This window comes from Silene latifolia, chromosome 7, assembly GCF_048544455.1.
Source record: "Silene latifolia isolate original U9 population chromosome 7, ASM4854445v1, whole genome shotgun sequence".
Taxonomy (NCBI): Eukaryota; Viridiplantae; Streptophyta; class Magnoliopsida; order Caryophyllales; family Caryophyllaceae; genus Silene; species Silene latifolia.
This window is the reverse complement of record NC_133532.1, coordinates 117,212,463-117,221,962: the sequence shown is the minus strand read 5'-3', so window position 1 is coordinate 117,221,962 and position 9,500 is coordinate 117,212,463.

Below are 9,500 nucleotides of genomic sequence, written 5' to 3'. Positions count from 1 at the left end.
AAAGAGGATCGCAGCAAGGTACTTGGTGTTTGAAGAAGAATTATATAGGAGGTCCGTGACAAGGCCACTCTTGAAATGTGTCGGCGGAGCTAATACTGACAGAAATTCACGAAGGCATCTGTGGTCATCACATGGGGGCAAGAACACTAGCCCACAAAGCTCTCCGAGCCGGCTACTTCTGCCCACCATGCTTGAGGATTCCGAACCAAAACCAAAAATGCAACAACTGTCAAATGCATGCTCCGGTGATACATGCACCTTCCCGAGACCGCAATGCAGATTACTTAGTCCCCTTCCTTTTGCACAGTGGGGGATGGATCTACTTGGGCCATTTCCAACGGCATCCGGAGGAAGAAAGTACTTGATTGTCGCCGTTGACTACTTCACCAAATGGGTTGAAGCCGTAGCGGTACACGCCAAGACCACGGCGGTCGTAAGAAAGGTAATCTGGGAAAATGTCATAACTCGTTTTGGGTTACCCCAAGTCATGGTATTTGACCACGGCCGAGAATTTTGGAGTGACACAATAATGAACTGGTTGGAGGAACTTGGTATCAAATTTGCATACTCTTCCGTCCGCCACCCACAGAGCAACGGACAAAGGAGGCGCGCTAATAAAACAATCCTCAACGGTTTGAAGAAGTCGATTGAAGACCTAAAGGGAAGATGGGCCGATGAACTACCCGGTCCCGTGGTCCCTGCGAACCATGGAGAAAGAAGCAACGGGTGCAGTCCATTCCACTTAGTCTACGGTCCGGCGATCCCGCCAATTGAAGCAACGGGTGCCAACATTCGAACGCCACCTTCAACCCTGTTGAAAATGAGGAAGGTCCAAAGCCTCCCTAAACCTGGTCGAAGAAAGTCGAGACACGGACGTCTCAACTTGGCGATACCAAAACCGGATGAGAAGAGCCTACAAATCAAGAGTCCACAAAAGGGACTTAAAAGTAGGAGATCTAGTCCTAAAAAGTCGGTAGCCACCAACAAAGGGAACATTCATGGTAAATTGACGGCTAATCGGGAAGGTCCCTACAAAGTGGTTGAAGAAATGAGGCGGTACATACCGGTGACAGACATGGAGGATGTGCCTTTGATGAGCCATTGGAACACGACAATCTCGGAAATACTTTGTATAGCGGCGGAGGTGTCCAAGACAATTGTTGGCACCGACGCGGTTTATATCTAATAAAGAATCATCCAAGTTTTCCATCAAAGTGTTTATCCCCTCTGTAGTCATATCGAGGTAGACGCCACGCCCAAGCCGGCAAATCACCCAAGAAGTAGACGCCGCGGCAGTCACTACCAGCGCAGCTTGATACTGCGAAAGCGACCAACATGCCTTAGAACGTATAAGTACGTTAAGACGCAATTATAGCGCCTCGGCCAACCAAGGCCTGGCAGAGGCGAGGAAGCGATCAATATGTCTACAGATACGAACGCTTGTCGAGCCGTAACCTCTAGCCGCCTCGGCCCGAAGGCCTGGCGGGGGACACAACGGTCGATACGCTAACATGTTTACAGCGGCGGTTGGGAAGCGCAAATCGGACGCCTCGGCCAGACCGAGAGTGAAAGAGGAAGCGACCAACATGCTAGCATGTTTAAGAAAAAGACGTTAAACACAGTTGAGATACGCATTCTAACTGCCTCGGCCAGGCCGAAGGTAAAAACGAAAAAGCGCTCAATTAATAACGCAAGAAGACAAGTGAAGGATTGTGATCAAAACCCCGGCCAAGCCGAGGGCCAATAAACAAGCTTTATTGAAAAATGATTACAAGTAAGGAGAATACAGACGACGGCCGTCCCCATAGGGATAAGCCAAAACACAACCTACCAAAGTTTTACAAAATACAAGGAAAAGAAAAGCAAAAGGTTACAGACATATCAGTTGAAGCGCCAAAAGATGGCAGGGAGGAAAGGCTTAATAATTGGCCCCCGAACAGCTGAAGCTATCCGAGATGCCGGGTGAGCTTAGTGACGACCGCCCGTCTCCCTATGCCTGTTGCTGCTTGCCATCAGCAACGTTAGCAGCATCGTCTTTGGTGGGCGACCCAGAAGCTGTCTTGGCAGCCTCAGCTTTCTTGGCAGCCTCAACCTCAGCAGCCTCAGCTGCCTTCATCCTCTCAGCTTCCTCCTTGGCCGCCTTAGCCTTCTCAGCAAGGGCCGCCTTCTCCGCGGCCTCCTCTTCCTCCTTCTTCACCCTGGCCTCCTCTTTAGCCTTCGCCTCCGCGGCCTTCTGATGTATCACTTTCATATATACTTTTATAGCTCCCTTTATACCGTTTTACATACCGTTTCGTGCCTATTATATCATTTATATGCTTTATTTCAATGAATTGTCGATACTGCCGCTATTTTGTTTTGATGCAGAAATGACTCGTTATGAGTATGATCAAGCTAAGATTAGCATGGCGGAGACGGCATAGAAGAATACACGAAGCATGGCACGGGAAACGAGGAATCATGAAGACTAGAAGTCAAAGAAGAGAAGAAGGAACCTGTGAGCTAGTTCCTCGATCGAGTCACTCTTGCTCGATCGATCGAGCCGTCTCGATCGAGTCACCTCGACTCGATCGAGGATCCTTTCTACAGCGGGTTTATTTCCGAATTTCCTAAAACGTTAATCTTTTGTTATAAATTAAAGACTCGGGTTTTATTGTTAACCTACGTTATATTTTGCTAAGTATTGCTGGAAAACTCTCTTAAGAACCCTAATCTTCCTTTTGTATGGTACTAATCTTTCCTCTTTAATTAAATCATTGTTTTATGTTCTTCAATTATTGTTTTCATCTGGCAATTATGTTTTCATCTTTAATCATGTTTATTGTTGTTATTATAATCATGAGTAGCTAATCCCCTCATCTAGGATGAAGGGGATCTAGGTTAATTAAGAAGGGAAAATCAATTAGTTGCTATTGATATATCATTAAAGTTGTTGTTTGATTGTTGTAATTCTTCTAGTTAATCACTTGAGGCCTGAGTTATTAATTAGTGTAGCGAATCGATCCTATCGCCGACCGGGTTAGAATTGATATAGGCTGCGATAATCAAATAGAAAGTATCTAATCATAGCGACCGCATGTTAGAATCGATCTAAAGGGCATAATGGAGTCGACCGATCTTATGACCTTAAACAACTTGATAGATTTAGTAATCGATTGATAATCCCCAGACCGATTGACCTAGTGAACCTGATTCCTAGACTTTTAATAATATTGTTATTCATCCTTTATTTATTGCAATTAGTTTGTTAGAATCAACTCAAAACAAAACCCCGAAATTGGTTACTTCTAGACAGTTTAAATACTCTTAGACTAGCTTTTACCGCCTCCCGTGGATTCGATACTGTCTTATCGCTAGCTATTCTTGTTAGTCCTGAGATAGTTTTACTTTGATTTGGTAATACGACTTTAGCCACATCAAATTTGGCGCCGTTGCCGGGGAGGCAACAATTGTTTAGTCTTTTTGTGTTTATTTTGTCTTTTTGTCTCAGGGAACCCAGTTCCTTGAGACCGTTCTCACACTTTCTTGTTAGTTCTGTTTATGCCCAGGTCTAATAGGTCCGAGATTATTCCTTTTGATCCTGAACCTGAGAAGACTTTTCGCTACAGACGGAAATTTAATCAAGAAGTGAGTCAAGTAGAAGACTTGAGTATACTTAACGTCGAAACGGCGAGCCCTACAGAGTCAGTCGATCGGTCCTACGAAGAGGAAGAGGAAGAAATTCCTATCTCTGATATTCCTATTCCTGAAACTCCTGTTCCTGAAACTATCATCATGTCTACCCTAGCCAGTCACTCTGAGCCAACCTTAGATTCTATTCCACAAGGTTTCAAGCTGCCCACTTCCACCAATGGGACATTCGAGATTCGGCCATCTTACATTAATTTGGTGGAACGAAACATGTTCGGAGGGACAGCTGCTGAGGACCCTGCAACGCATATGGAAAAGTTTGTCACTTACTGCTGTTCTATCCCATTAACAGCTGAAGTGACACAAGACCAGTTAAGCGGTGTGCTCTTTCCTTTCTCTCTCAAAGATGGAGTCTTGAGTGGTTAAGAGATATGGATATGGATACGAAGGAGTTCTGACTGAATTCCTTGGCTCTTGCTTTCTACAAGAGGTACTTCCCGCCTCAGAAGACTAATGCTTTGAGGAATCAAATTACTAGTTTCAAGCAAGCGGCCACTGAAGATTTGAACGAAGCTTGGACTCGCTTCAAGCGTTTAGTTCGATCAATTCCCCATCATGGTTTCCCAAAGTGGTTCCTTTGCAACCAGTTTTATAACGGGTTGTTTGACGATCATCGTGCCCTTTTGGATTCATCTGCTAATGGGAGGTTTCAAGATAACACACTAGATGGTGACGCGTGGAAGTTGATTGATCAGATTGCTACCCATACCGCGAGGTATGGAAATCCTAGGGGAAGCACGCGAGGTACCGGGTTGATAGTGCTTTGGCGACACGGTGGAGGCTATTTCGCCCGATTTGTGAGATGAAGACTACCCAATCATTGGGTAGTAAAGAGAGAGTTCATGCTATGAGTCCGCAAGTAGAGGAGACTTGTGCTAGATGCGGTTTAGATGGTCATGGTGCGGTGATTGTATGAGCACATTTGAGCGGTTAACGCCTTTCAAAGGCTTACGGACAAGGTGCACAAGGTACACCTTTCTCTAATTTCTACAATGAAAGAACGAAGGAGCATCCATTCCTTCAATGGTCTAGCCAAAATGTGCAAAATCCGTAGCGATCACAACCGCAAAAAGAATCCTTATATCCCTCCTAACAATCGCGTAATCGGCAACAAGGGGGATATCAAAGGGAAAATCAAGGAGGCCAGCGGTTCAACAATCAATATCAGCACCTCCTCAAAGCAAATTCCTCAACAAGCTCCGAATAATGATATGGCGAGTTGCGCAATCTTTTCGCAACAAACTTTGTCAATGCAGCCAGGCAGACGGCTCGGTTTCGAGTTGATTGCCCATAACAAGATGCTAGATAATCAAGTGGCTCAGATGGCACTTCAAAACCCATCAAAACAGGCCGTAGGTCTTCCTCCTCAAGGTAAGCAAGCTCATGAGCAAGCTAATGTTATTCAAACCGAGGAGCGGTACTTCTTATACGAACCCCGACCCGCAAAGTCTTGAGAATGAAGTGCCCATTCTCGTTGATGAAGTCCCTTACATGCATCCCAAAGGATTGGGTAATTTGGAGCTTAGTGATGATGAGAAAGAGCCTGACGAAGTTGAAACACGAGCTGACGATAAAAGTAAAAAAGACGAAAAAGCTGAACCGATAAAGGTTCCTCGACCGAAAGTCACAAAGACTCGATCGAGGATCCACCCAGCTCGATCGAGTCACCCCTGACTCGAACGAGGATCCAATATCGCCAGCCGACGGTGTTTCAAAAGTGGTTTCTAAGGATAAGCAAGCCGAGCCCATAACTATTTCTCTACCTTTTCCTCACCGACAACAAAAATCCAAGCTGGATAAGCAGTTTGGTAAGTTTATGGAGGTCGTGAAGAATCTACAGGTAAGTGTCCCTTTTACTGAATTGATCACTCAAGTGCCGGCTTATGCAAAGTTCATGAAGGAGATTTTGACAAGGAAGAGATCCTTTGACGCGGTAGAAACTATTGCTTACACTCAGAAGTGCAGTGCCATGTTGCCAATTAACTCACCACCGAAATTAAAGGATCCAGGAAGTTTTTCTATCCCTTGTCAAATTGGTCATCTTTCTATTAGTAAAGCTCTTTGTGATTTGGGAGCTAGTGTCAGTGTTATGCCGTATTCTATCTATAAAAAGTTAAATATGGGTCCGTTGTGATTACTAATATGACACCGCAGATGGCCGATAGAATCGTTAAACACCCTGCTGGGGTGTTAGAGGATGTTTCCGTTCGAATAGGGAAGTTTTTCATCCCCGTTGATTTTGTTGTCATGGACATGGTGAAGACAACCAGATCCCTATCATCTTGGGCGGAGACCGTTCTTACATCATCTGCGGGGCGGTCATAGATGTTAGGCAAGGAGATTGACCTTAGGCGTGGGGGATGACACGATTATTTTTAACTTAGAAAAAGCATTGAAAAACCCCATGATAGAAGAGACTTGTCATAGTATAGATGTTGTTGATTTTACTATTGATGAGTGTCTTCCTATGTGTTTTGACAGGGATCCTCCGGAGATTGCCCCGGTTTCGATCCACCGATCGACGGGTTCATGGAGTCCAGAAGTTCATCGAATTGAGAAGCATCTAACTGGAGAGGAATGCCCACATCGAAGGTATACGATTTGGGTGTCACACCTAAGGTAACGAGGTAAAGAAACCCGAATTGAAACCCCTTCCTCTCATCTCAAATATGAATTTCTTGATGACGTGAGATGAATCCGATTTTCAATGCTAACCTAATCAAGGTCAACTATCTCGCTTTGTTGATCTGTTTTGAGAACTCATAAAAAGGCAATTGGGTATAGCATTGACGATCTCAAAGGTATTAGTCCCGACTTTTGTATGCATAGAATTCACTTGGAAGAAGGCCACAAGCCTAGTGCACAAGGTCATAGACGACTAAATCCTCCTATGCGGAGGTGGTAAGAAAAGAGGTACGAAATTACTTGATCTTTGTATTATTTTCTCTATTTCGATTCTAAATGGGTCGATCTGTCCAAGTTGTACCTAAGAAGGGAGGTACTACAGTAGTAAAGAATGATAAAAATGAATTGATTGCTACTAGACTTGTCACGGGATGGAGGATGTGCATTGACTATAGGAAGTTGAACACGGCCACTAAAAAGGACCATTTCCCACTCCCTTACATTGACCAAATGTTAGAGAGATTGGCATGTCATAGTTATTTCTTACCTAGATGGCTACTCGGGTTTCTTTCGGATACCCATTCATCCCGAGGATCAGAAAAGACCACTTTCACTTGTCCATATGGTGTATTTGCTTATAGGAGGATGCCCTTTGGTTTATGTAATGCTCCTGCTACCTTTCAACGTTGTATGATGGCCATATTTTCTGATTACATAGAGTCTATCATGAAAGTCTTTATGGATGATTTCGGTGTATATGGTACTGATTTTGATGTTTGCTTGAGAAACTTGACTAAGGTTTTGCAGCGCTGTGAGGAGAGCAACCTTGTTCTCAACTGGGAAAAGTGCCACTTCATGGTTACTGAAGGAGTGGTACTCGGTCATTTGGTGTCAGGTAAGGGCATTCAAGTGGATAAAGCTAAGGTTGAGGTAATTGAGCAACTCCCGTACCCGGTTAATGTTAAAAGTGTGCGTAGTTTTCTTGGTCATGCAGGGTTCTATCGCCGCTTTATAAAGGATTTTTCTAAAATTGCTCAACCTCTAACTCACTTCTTCATAAAGATGCTCCTTTTGTGTTTACCGACAAGTGTGTTCAAGCCTTTGACAGATCAAACAAGCACTTATCTCGGCTCCTATTATCCGATCTCTGGATTGGAGCCTTCCTTTTGAGATTATGTGCGATGCCGGTGACTATGCGATTGGAGCTGTTTTTTGGGCAGCGAAAGGACAAGGTGTTACATGCCATTTATTATGCAAGCAAGACTCTCGACGATGCACAAATCAACTATGCTACTACAAAGAAGGAGCTTCTTGCAGTTGTCTATTCTTTAGACAAATTTAGAGCTTATCTTGTTGGTTCTAAAGTTATTGTACACACCGACCATGCGACTTTAAAATATCTATTAACCAAACAAGAGGCTAAACCTAGACTTATTAGATGGATTTTATTATTGCAAGAATTTGATTTGGAAATCCGTGATAAGTCCTAAGGTCTTTGAAAATGTTGTTGCGATCATTTGTCCAGATTGAGATTCTCGGGAAGAGAGATTTTGCCCATCGATGATTCTTTTCCAGACGACCATCTTCTAGTTGTAGCTGCAAATACCCCATGGTTTGCAGATTATGCCAACTATCCTGGTAGGAGGTACACTTCCTCTTGATTTATCTTATCGCCAGTGAAGAAGAGGTTCATGCATGATGTGAAAAGGTACTTACGGGACGATCCCTATCTGTTCCGAGAGTGTGCTGATGGTATATACAGACGATGTATCCCGGAGGGTGAGGTACGTGCCATCCTTTCTCATTGTCACTCTTCTTCATATGGTGGTCATCGTGGTCCTTCTAGGACATTTGCTAAGGTAATGCAATCGGGTTTTTATTGGCCTACTATCCTTAAGGATGCTACTAACTTTGTCCGTTCTTGTGATGCTTGTCAAAGAACTGGCAATATCTCGCAAAGGCATGAGATGCCTCAAACTGGAATCTCCGAGGTAGAGATTTTTGATGTTTGGGGCATTGATTACCAAGGGCCGTTCCCTACATCTTTTGGGAACCAATACATATTAGTAGCAGATTTATGTTTCTAAATGGGTGGAGGCAATTGCCACCCCCACTTGTGATGCTAAATATGTTGTTAAGTCTGTTTGAAGACTATCTTTCCACGGTTTGGAGTGCCTCGCGCAGCGATCGATGATGGAGGCAAACATTTCAATGAGCGTCATCTCAATTCTCTCATGAAGAAGTATGGCGTTACACACCGAAGAGGACTGGCTTATCATCCTCAAACCAAAGGTGGACAAGTAGAAGTTTCCAACAGAGAGTCAAAACAGATCTTGGAAAAGGTGGTAAGCAAGAATAGAAAGGATTGGAGTCGGAAGCTCGATGATACTTTGTGGGCTTACCGCACGCTTCTTTCAAAACGCCGATTGGCACCTCACCTTACCGACTTGTCTATGGCAAGTCCTGTCATTTACCTGTGGAGCTTGAGTATAGGGCTATATGGGCCATTAAGGAGCTGAATATGGATCCTTCACTGGCGGGTGAGAAACGACTGATGCAGTTGAATGAGCTAGATGAATTTCGACTGCATGCCTATGATAGTGCTCAAGTATACAAGGAACGGACGAAGAAGTGGCATGACAAGCATATCTTGCAAAGAGAATTTCATGTTGGTGAGAAAGTTCTCTTGTTTAACTCTCGTTTGCGCTTGTTTCCAGTTAAATTGAAGAGTAGATGGTCTGGACCGTTCACTGTTACTGATGTGAACAAATTCGGGTCAGTTACACTGCATTCTGACACAGGAAAGACCTTCAAAGTGAATGGGCAACGCTTGAAAACGTACTATGAAGGTGCTTTCATGGGGATCATAGAGGCTCTTGACCTCTTCCCCATTGATTCTTCTCACTGATGAAGAATTACGGTCGTGCGGGACCGCAAAAAACCAAAGACTACCGAGAGGCGGCTCGGATTTTGTAAATCATTAGTTTGTAATTAGGATTTAAATTCGCGTATTGCTTTTGTTTTTATGTTTCTTTGAACTTTGAGAGGCGAGGAGAGGGTACTTGATATGCTTTCAAGTGTCTTTTGCAGGAATTTTGACGGGATTTGAAGCTATGAGTAACAAACGACGAAGAAAGGATCCCCAGACTACTTCCTCGATCGAGTCAGCTGCGACTCGAAAGAGG